Consider the following 9,636-nt stretch of genomic DNA (forward strand, 5'->3'; position numbering starts at 1 on the left):
CAATCCATTCAACACAAAATATCCTAGCATACACCTAGCGAATTGGTTTTGGGCTTTTGATCATCCTTCATGCATAATATCACATATCATACACCATCAATTAATTATCTCAATAATCAATTAATCAAATATTATATATCTTGGTCAAATCACTAACCACCATAATTATAAATTAAATTAACAAAATAAACAAACACATTTTTTTACATTCTAATTAATTTATTTACAATCGAATTTCTTGTAAATCACCATTTACTATAAATAATAAAAGTCCCACTTTAATTATTTATTTTATGAGAAAATACACAATTTTTAAAATTTTAATTTTTCATAAAATATCAACTTTTACAATCTCAACAACTTAGAGCTCATGGCACTTGGATATCCCAAAACACCTTTTGAAAATCTAATTCATCATAGTCGTTGCCGGAGCACCGTCGCCGGATTCCGGCCAACCAAATTTTTTATTATTATTAAAACGAGCTGCCCCAAGCTGCCCAAAATGAGCAGCCCCTTGTTTTATAAAAAATTTTCAAAACAACCCCTAAGTTGATGGATTATGATTTTCTCATGTGATTAGAAATTTACCTCAACATAATATTTAATAAATACTACACAATAGATTAACCTTGGCTCTGATACCACTGTTGGGGATCAGTTAACTCGATCCCGGATTCGCAGCGGAAATTTAAATTTTTTTATCAAAAGAAAACCGAGCACTTTTGTAGCAAATCCATAGGGTGTTTTAGAAGATTTTACCTATCAATCTCAAAATATTGATTTATGGCTCCAACTAAGTTGTGAACAACTTAGCTCTTGAAATGGTAGACCCAATCTACAAGCTTTCAAAACACTCCTTGTTCGAAAAGCTCCTACTCCGAATTAGGTCCACGACTAGTCAAGCTAGATCCACTCTAAAAATGCACTAGAATATTTAGAGCATTTTGCATTGAGATTTTCTTGTCTTTTTCTTCCAAAATCAAAGACAAAATTGGAGAATATTGGGTTAGAGGGGGACGGCCAAGTGTGTGTATATAGAGAGGAAATTGTGTATATCTTTATGTAGAATATAGATAATATATTTATCATGGTCATGGATTAAATGATACAATTAAACCATGCGTGAAAAAGTTAAAAGCTTGCATGGAAAATTGTATCCATTCTTCCAACCCTTTAAATTTCCTTTTAAATATAATATATATAATCATATATATATATATATATATATACACGTCTAACATATATATACATATATATACACATGACATTTGAACTTAACTTTAATTAATTATTAAACCTAAATCGATTTAAGTTTAATCAATTAATTAAATCCAACTTGAAATCATTCAAGCCCACTAGTAAAATAATTATACAACACTATTTTTTTTTTGAGCTCTACAAGACTCAATAGTGTTTAATTAATCCAACACTTGAATTAATTTAATTATTTAAACTTTACAAAGTCTACTAGTGTAAAATTAATTCAACACTTGAATTAATTAATTAAGTTTAAAATAATAGTTCTGAAAATCACCATTTTCAAAAACTAATTATTTATTCAAGTCAACTTTTAATCTTGGAACAAATTCACAAATTAAAAGTTACTTTCCCATTTATTCTCCATTAGAAGTCAAATTTCTAATTTATTTTACTTATAAACTCCTTTATAAGTTGTTCAACAGATTAAACTATTTTAATCTCAACGGGATCTAGAAAGCTAGTACTTGTGTGACCCTCAATGGTTCATTGATACAACTAGCAGTGGGTTCACATCTCCATGTGATTCGGGATCATCAAGTCCCTTATGTGAGCATACCCTATATAGCTCCATTCTTATTAATCAACCCCTTGATAATAAGAACGTCAAAAAACTCAAGTCTGATAGTACCCAACCAGTCATGATAAACGTCTAGCAGCATCGCTTACATGACTCCCTAGGTATCAAATGATAGTGTCTGCAAGAACCAATCAATTATGGTTAGCGTATAGTACGGTCCCTTCAACTCATATATCCCGATCGATTTGACAACCATTGGTATATCGAGAGTTGTCAATGAATCGATAACTATGTGTCATGTCATAGTTGCATCGAAGGTGTAATTCAAGAAACCTCTTTCTTAATTACAACCTACTATGATAAGAGATTTCAAGCTACATATGCATAAGATCATATAGGATATCCATACCCGTAGGTAAGCGATGAATCCCCGACTACAATGCATCGACTCCTATATGTTTTGTCACAACACACAACATTGCCACCTGATGACCCCAGATGAGTCGGTAAACAAGTCAAAGTGAAGCACAATCATATAGAGTCTCCATGTTGTCCCGGGTCATAAGGACTAATGGTGTACAACCATAAACTAGTACTTCTCCACTCGATAAGTAAGAAGTACCACTTGGAAAGTCCTTTAGGGAGGGTTGTTCAGTGCACTCTACAAGGAGCACCTATTTGCATGCTTGGACATCACCATGTCCCCTACCAATGAAACATGGTACTCACATCGCCAATACTAGTCTCAAGCTCAAGCGGCCTTTATCCTCCTTTGTGGCGGCTGAATCAAATAGAAACAGTTTAGAATATACAGTATTCCAAATATGAGTTTCATGATAGTCATCACATGACCATCTTATATTCTTTCTATTATTTGTATATTCAAGGGCTTTATCTATGTAGCTAGCATGAGTATACAGATAAAGGTGTGCCAAATTAAATAATGTCAAATATTATTAAAATAAAGATTGTCATACAAGAGTTCTCGCATGGACCATCGACCAACACATTGGCTCGACGGGCACCTAATCTAACAATGGCTATAGAGGATATCGAGATAATCATGTTCCTAATACTTATCATCCTAGCTTGCATAATCATGAAATTTTTTCTTATGCCAATGATAAGAATGTTTTGAATCCTCCCCCGGGGTTTAATACTAATATGGGTAAGGGAAAGCTTTCGTTGGAAGACGTGGTTAGTACTTTTGTGCAGGAATCTGGTAAGAGGATGGCGAAAACTGAATCTCGTCTTGATAGTTTGGAGATGTATATGGTTAATATGGGTGAGGGAAAGCTTTCGTTGGAAGACGTGGTTAGTACTTTTGTGCAGGAATCTGGTAAGAGGATGGCGAAAACTGAATCTCGTCTTGATAGTTTGGAGATGTATATGGTTAATATGGGTGCTATGATGAAGTCCATGGAGACTCGAATTGGGCAGTTGGCGAACACACTGAAAGATCACAACCACGGTGAGTTCTCAAGCAATACCGAGGTGAATCCCATTGAACACTGCAAAGCCATAGAGTTGAGGAGTGGAAAAGAGGTTGGAGTCCAAGAACCTGCAGCTGAAGTAGAAAATGAGAAGGTGGTTGATGAGAACACTGTTGAGAAAAGAGTATTTGATGAGAAACCGATGTATAAACCACCACTTTCATATCGGCAGAGATTCAAGAAGAAGGCATTGGATGTGCAGTTCTCCAAATTTCTTGAGATCTTTAAGAAACTTCACATCAATATTTCGTTTGCCGATGCTTTGTTGCAAATGCCGAATTATGCTAAACTCTTGAAGGAGGTGATGTCTAGGAAACGGAAGTTGGAGGAGTTTGAGATGTGAACTTAACTGAAGAGTGTAGCGTATTATTTAAAAAGAAGCTACAACAAAAATTAAAAGATCCAGGAAGTTTTACTATTCGATGCACTATTGGTTCTTCTAATTTTAATAATGCACTTTGTGATTTAGGAGCTAGCATTACTTTGACGCCTTTGTCTATTTTCAGGAGGTTAGGACTTGGCGAGGTGAAGCCCACAACAATCATGTTGCAGCTAGCTGATAGATCTATCACATATCCGCTTGGAATCATTGAGGATGTTCTGGTAAAAATAGATAAATTTATTTTTCCTGTGGATTTTGTTGTGATAGATATGGAGGAGGACGGAAATATGCCATTGATTTTTGGGAGACCTTTCTTGGCTACTGTTGACGCCAAGATTGATGTAAATAAAGGTGAGTTGATAATGAGTGTAGGCGGTGAGAAAGTGATTTTTAATGTCTTCAAAGAGTCTAACAATCCATCAATGGAGAGAGTGTTGATTATCGATCAATCAAAGAAGATGGAATGCTGCTGCAAAGTTGTTAATGTCGTAGAATTGCTAAGAGAGAAGGTTCCGCCGGTGCTAAAGAAGAAAAAAAAATCAAAGATCAAGAGGGTTGTTGAATATGTTTTGAGGGTGAAAGAGAAGGGCAAAACGTCCAAAAAAGTGGAACCGGGCTAGAATGAGAGTATAGCCGGACTGTGGACTATAAACTAAGCGCTTCTTGGGAGGAAACCCAAGCCAATTTTTTTATTTTATTTGTTTTATTAGATTTATTTTTATTCTCTTTTAGTTTAGTTTATTATATTTATTTTTGTGCATGTTGAGACTAGACATAAATAATAATTTTGAGTTGTGTAGGTAGAAAGATGAAGCAATGAGAGTTTAAGAGATACCCCTGAAGAAGAGCATTGAGTGATTAAGAAGGTGCTGAGTACTGACGCTCGGTGCCCAAATTATGTGTCCTTGTTGTAATTTAATCTTGTACATTGAGAAAAATGCACATTTTAAGTTTTGGGGGGGGGGGGGGGTGTTGTGTTTAAAAATTTTAACAATTTTGAAAATTTTTCATAAGTTAATGTGAGTTAAATGCATGATGTTGTAATTGTGGGGTCTCGGGTTGCTAATTCGATTCATAGGGCATTTAATAATTTATTGATAATTAATCCAAGTTCAAATCATAAAGAAAATTTTTATTTTTTTTAAAAAAAATTTCAGGCTCAGATCGATCTTTCAAAGTTTGCAGATCGATCTGGAAAAATTCTTCATTACACTGTTTTGAGACCAGATTGATCTGTCAAAGTTTTCAGATCAATCTGGAACAATTCCTTCTTAAAATTTAGAGCCCAAATCGATCCGTCAAGTTCAGCAGATCGACCTGGAAAAATTCTGCTAAAAAATCTGCAGATTCTATTGCTGTCAATGTCTGTTTCATGCTTGTTTACTCAATATATATCAATGCCAAACCATGCTAATTCAATGCTAAAATATGTATATACATAGATGTCAAGTTTAAGCACAAGATTCTAATCTTTTACATCAACCACAAGTGCACAAGTTTAGCCAAACTATAACAAACATACATATCCAAAGTATACCTCACTACAACTCATAAGTTTGGATCTATCTGTAACACTCGAAAATTTTAATACGTAAATTCGTATGTATAATTAGGAAAAATTTAATAATTTAAATTTTAGAAATATTACTTAAATATTATTTATGTGTTATTATGTCTATTATGTGCATGATTTAAATTATTTTAGCATTTAACCCATAATTTTGGAAATTCTATATTTTTAAGAAATTTATTATTTTGATCGCGTAGACGGGAACGTGGACGGACGAGATATTTGTTTTTCATCCCAATTATTTTTAAGAGATTTTAGTAGCCATAAATTATTATTTTTGAAGTTTTTATTCCCAAAAATTTATGCTATTTTATTTATGTATTTTAGAAAGGACATTTTTAGCCAAAATAAGTCATTTTAATGACTTTTATTAATTTTTAAAAATTCTCTAAATTAATATTTCGGGATTTATGTTTTTATATCAGATTAGTATGTATTTTAAGAGTTTAAAATTTTATATTTTATGTTATATTATCTACCTAACTAAATTATATTAATTATTAACCTTATCCACCCAATATACTCCCAAAATCACTCCCTACCCTACGCTCTAACTCCATCAGTCGACACCCATCTCCCTCACCCCCTCTCACATTCCCAGAAGCTTTTCAGACCTTCCATAGCCGATTTCTTCAAGAAAATTTAGAGTTCTTCGTAGTTCCATCGTCCCGGAGTCGTTCACGCGGTCTAGCTTCGTATTAAATCAAAGGCATGTTTAATTCCTTCCATTTAACACCATATGAGTCCGGCCATTGGTGGCCGGAGTTGGCCGACCGAACACCGGGATTGGCCTGCTGTTCGGCCAGCCGAGGGATTAAGGGGGGTGGGGCTACGGGTTGGGGCAAGGGATGGGTGGTCTGGGTCGGGTCAGTAGAGTTCGGGTCCAGGTTAGGTGGGCCGGGCTCGGGTATTTTAATTTTTAAGTGTTTATTAATTTAAGGGGTTTTTGGGCATTAATAATTTAATGTTTAGAAAATTATTTGGGGCTCCAAATAATTTTATTTTGGGCCTTAAATAATTTATTTATGTTAGGCCAATGATTTTTATGGGTTTGGAAGCCCATGAGAATTTTTGGGCCAGTCAGTGGATTTTTGGGCCAGTCTAGGGATTTATTGGGTATAATTTAGTTAATGGGCTTAAATATTTTTATTTAGGCCCAGTTAAGTTTAGTTAAGTTATTTGGGCTAAAATATGATAATTGTGCTTTTATTTAAGTTTAATGGGCTTAGAGTGAGTCATCAGCAGTCTGGACCAACCCATGAAAATTTACTAAGTTCGGAATATATATTTAATTTATTTTATGCATGAAATTTATTTTTAAGTATTAGTATTTTATTAAGAAAAAAAATTAAATATATATTACGGGCATATTTTAAGTGCATGCATACATGAAATATTTTATGATGTGTTTTTGATTAAGAATTGAGCATGAAAAATATTTTTATGGAAATTGAAGTGATGTGGCGGCACAGAGGTAGTTCTACTACCGGCATAGAAGTGGTTTTACCACTGGCATAGAGATAGTTTACTACCAGCATAGAGGTGATTAATCACCGCCACGTACGATGGCTCTTAGACTGGTCAGTCGCTCATGATTACGAGCCACATTCATGGATATAATTTACACAGTTCTTTATGTTTATGACATGCTCAAATGATGTTATGTATTATATGATATAGTATAAGGACTTTATGTTATGATTATAGTTATGGCTAGCAAGAATTCATGGTGCATTATTTTATGAGCATGCATGCATATTCATGATGATTATATGTATTAGTATGATTATGTGATGCATTATTTTAACCCTTGTTACAAAGGTTTAGACATGTTGAGCCCCTAGGCTCACTAAGCTTATATGGTGCAGGTGAGTATGATGATTCTTATGTTGCTCCTACCGGTGGCGAGGACATATGAGTGAGCATGGAAGTGGCCCCGTGACCGTCGCATTGAGTTTTTGCATGTTTGAGTGCTTTTGAGAATTTTTAAAACATGTTTCGTATTTTCAGTTTTCGCATTCGAGATTTATGGATTTTTACTTAGATATCATTATTATTTTATTTAGTACGACGTGAGATTTTCAGTGGTTTAATGCTATTATTTATTTAAGTTTTTATTTTAAGAATTTTATTTATTTGCAGTATTTTAATGTTGATACATATATGTATGGGCATACATGTATAGTTTTTATTTTTTTTAAAAAAGAAAATTTTCCGCATTTTATTAGTAATAGGCGTTTCACTATCTCATTGTTTGACAACTAACATTCACATTGATCAACTAAACTCGATCCGCACTTGCTAATCTCTCAATCGAGCTTTTAAGAACATCTCTGTCCAGCTCTTGCCCCATCTATTGCCATGCACACATACAAACAAAGCAATATCCGAAAAAACTTTGGTAAGAATATAATTCTAAGTATAAAAGATATATTAAAGAATTTAAGCAATATCAAATCAACTTAAAGCATATCGACTCAAGACTCAAGAAAATATAGCGCGCATATATCAAAAGAATCGATTCATATCAGTCGTTGCCATCAAGATTCGTATCCGATCTTGACATGGATATCCATCTATCGTAGCCACATCTGACTCGAAAATAAGATCATATCTGATCTTGGCAATGAATCAATTCATAAATCATATCCTTTACGACTCAAATAAAGATCCACTACCTGTGATGGATTGATAATCCTATGTTCTAAACAAGAACATTCAAATAACTCTAGTATGTGATTTTGTCGAGGAAACTCAAGAAATATCTATCTCGAGTATCAATTCCTCTACTCGATCGATATCATTTTATACCTTTCAATCTCTTGGTTCTTGAGAATTAAAATCTGAAACATAATCAAGAACACAATATCAACTTCATTCAAGATCAATCATATCAAAAATCTGCTCAATAACATCATTCCATCTTCAACTATATGATTCAAAACTTTATCACTTCTTCTTCGGTTTGAAGGCTTCTATGTCGAGTCGATCAAGCTCTTGTCAAGGCTGAAATTAAGTATCAAATGCCACAAGATCAGCTAACAATTCATACAATACACAGCTCAACACAAGATAGCAAAACATCCTCAAAATACAAGTCCGGAAGCGTAGCGACGGAAAATCGGTAACCAAAACTATATCCAATCCTTTCTAACCATCATATCAACTTCATGAACATATATATCAGCAATAATACTTCATAAATCAACATATCAGCAGCTAATAATTTCGAAATCTAAGCTGTAATTTCATAAGAATAATAAACGATATTCGTTCATCGATCCGGTTGTGATATAACGATACACATAACGTCAAGAACACACAACCATGCTCAAATCTAATTCTTCCCAAAATATATTTCGAACACACGGAATCAAAGAGATACTTACATCAAGTCGCAGCTCTTGTCGCAAGGATTCCAGAACTAAGCTCGAAATATAAATCGGACGATTGAATCAAAAGATATGAAGATTTGAAAATCAAACTCAAAGAAGAAAATGGAGATCTCGGTTTTTCCTCTAAAGTTTCTGAATCAAATATTCAATTACACGTATCATTTGATTGCTAAGCAAGGAAATAAGATATATTCAAGCCAAATTGCATTTTAGTCCCTCAATTATTCACTATTTGCAATTCAGTCCTCAACCCTTATTTTTATTCAATTTCAATCCTCAATAATTGAATAATATTAGAATTTAAATCAAAACTCTAAATATTCTCAAATTAAATAATCTCAGATTAAAATTATATAATTTTTGGGCTTTAGAATTCTCCCCCTCTAAGATACGATTTCGTCCTCGAAATCTCTTGCAATATGCACATAAGATAAGAAATAACCGAAATACTGAATAAGACTCACATCAATAGAATAGATAGGGAAATCTCTGTCTCATGTCGTCTTCTGATTCCCATGTATCTTCTTCAACCCTGTGTCAACTCCATTGAATCTTCACCAATGGAATGATCTTTGTTCGAAGTTTCTTTTTCTTTCGAAAAAGTATTTGAATTGGTCGTTCAAAATAGCTGAGAGTTTCATCGAGTTCAGCTTCATCAGGTTGCAAGTTATGAGATACATCAGGCTGATATTTACGACGCATCGAGACATGAAATACATCATGTATTCCAGACAATGATGTAGGAAGAGAAAGTCGATAAGTAAGATCGACTATCTTCTCGAGAATCTCATACGGTCCAATAAATCTCGGCAATAGTTTTCCTCGTTTGCCAAATCTTACTGTGCCTCTGAACGGAGAAATCTTCAAGAATACTATATCTCCCTGATCAAAACATAAAGGCCTTCGTCGTACATTGGTATACTTAGCTTGTCTGTACTGTGCTATCTTCATTCTTTTCTGTATCAACTTCACCTTTTCAGTCATTTCTCTGATCATATCAGGCCCAAGTTCAGGTATTT

This window comes from Henckelia pumila, chromosome 3, assembly GCF_033568475.1.
Source record: "Henckelia pumila isolate YLH828 chromosome 3, ASM3356847v2, whole genome shotgun sequence".
Lineage (NCBI taxonomy): Eukaryota > Viridiplantae > Streptophyta > Magnoliopsida > Lamiales > Gesneriaceae > Henckelia > Henckelia pumila.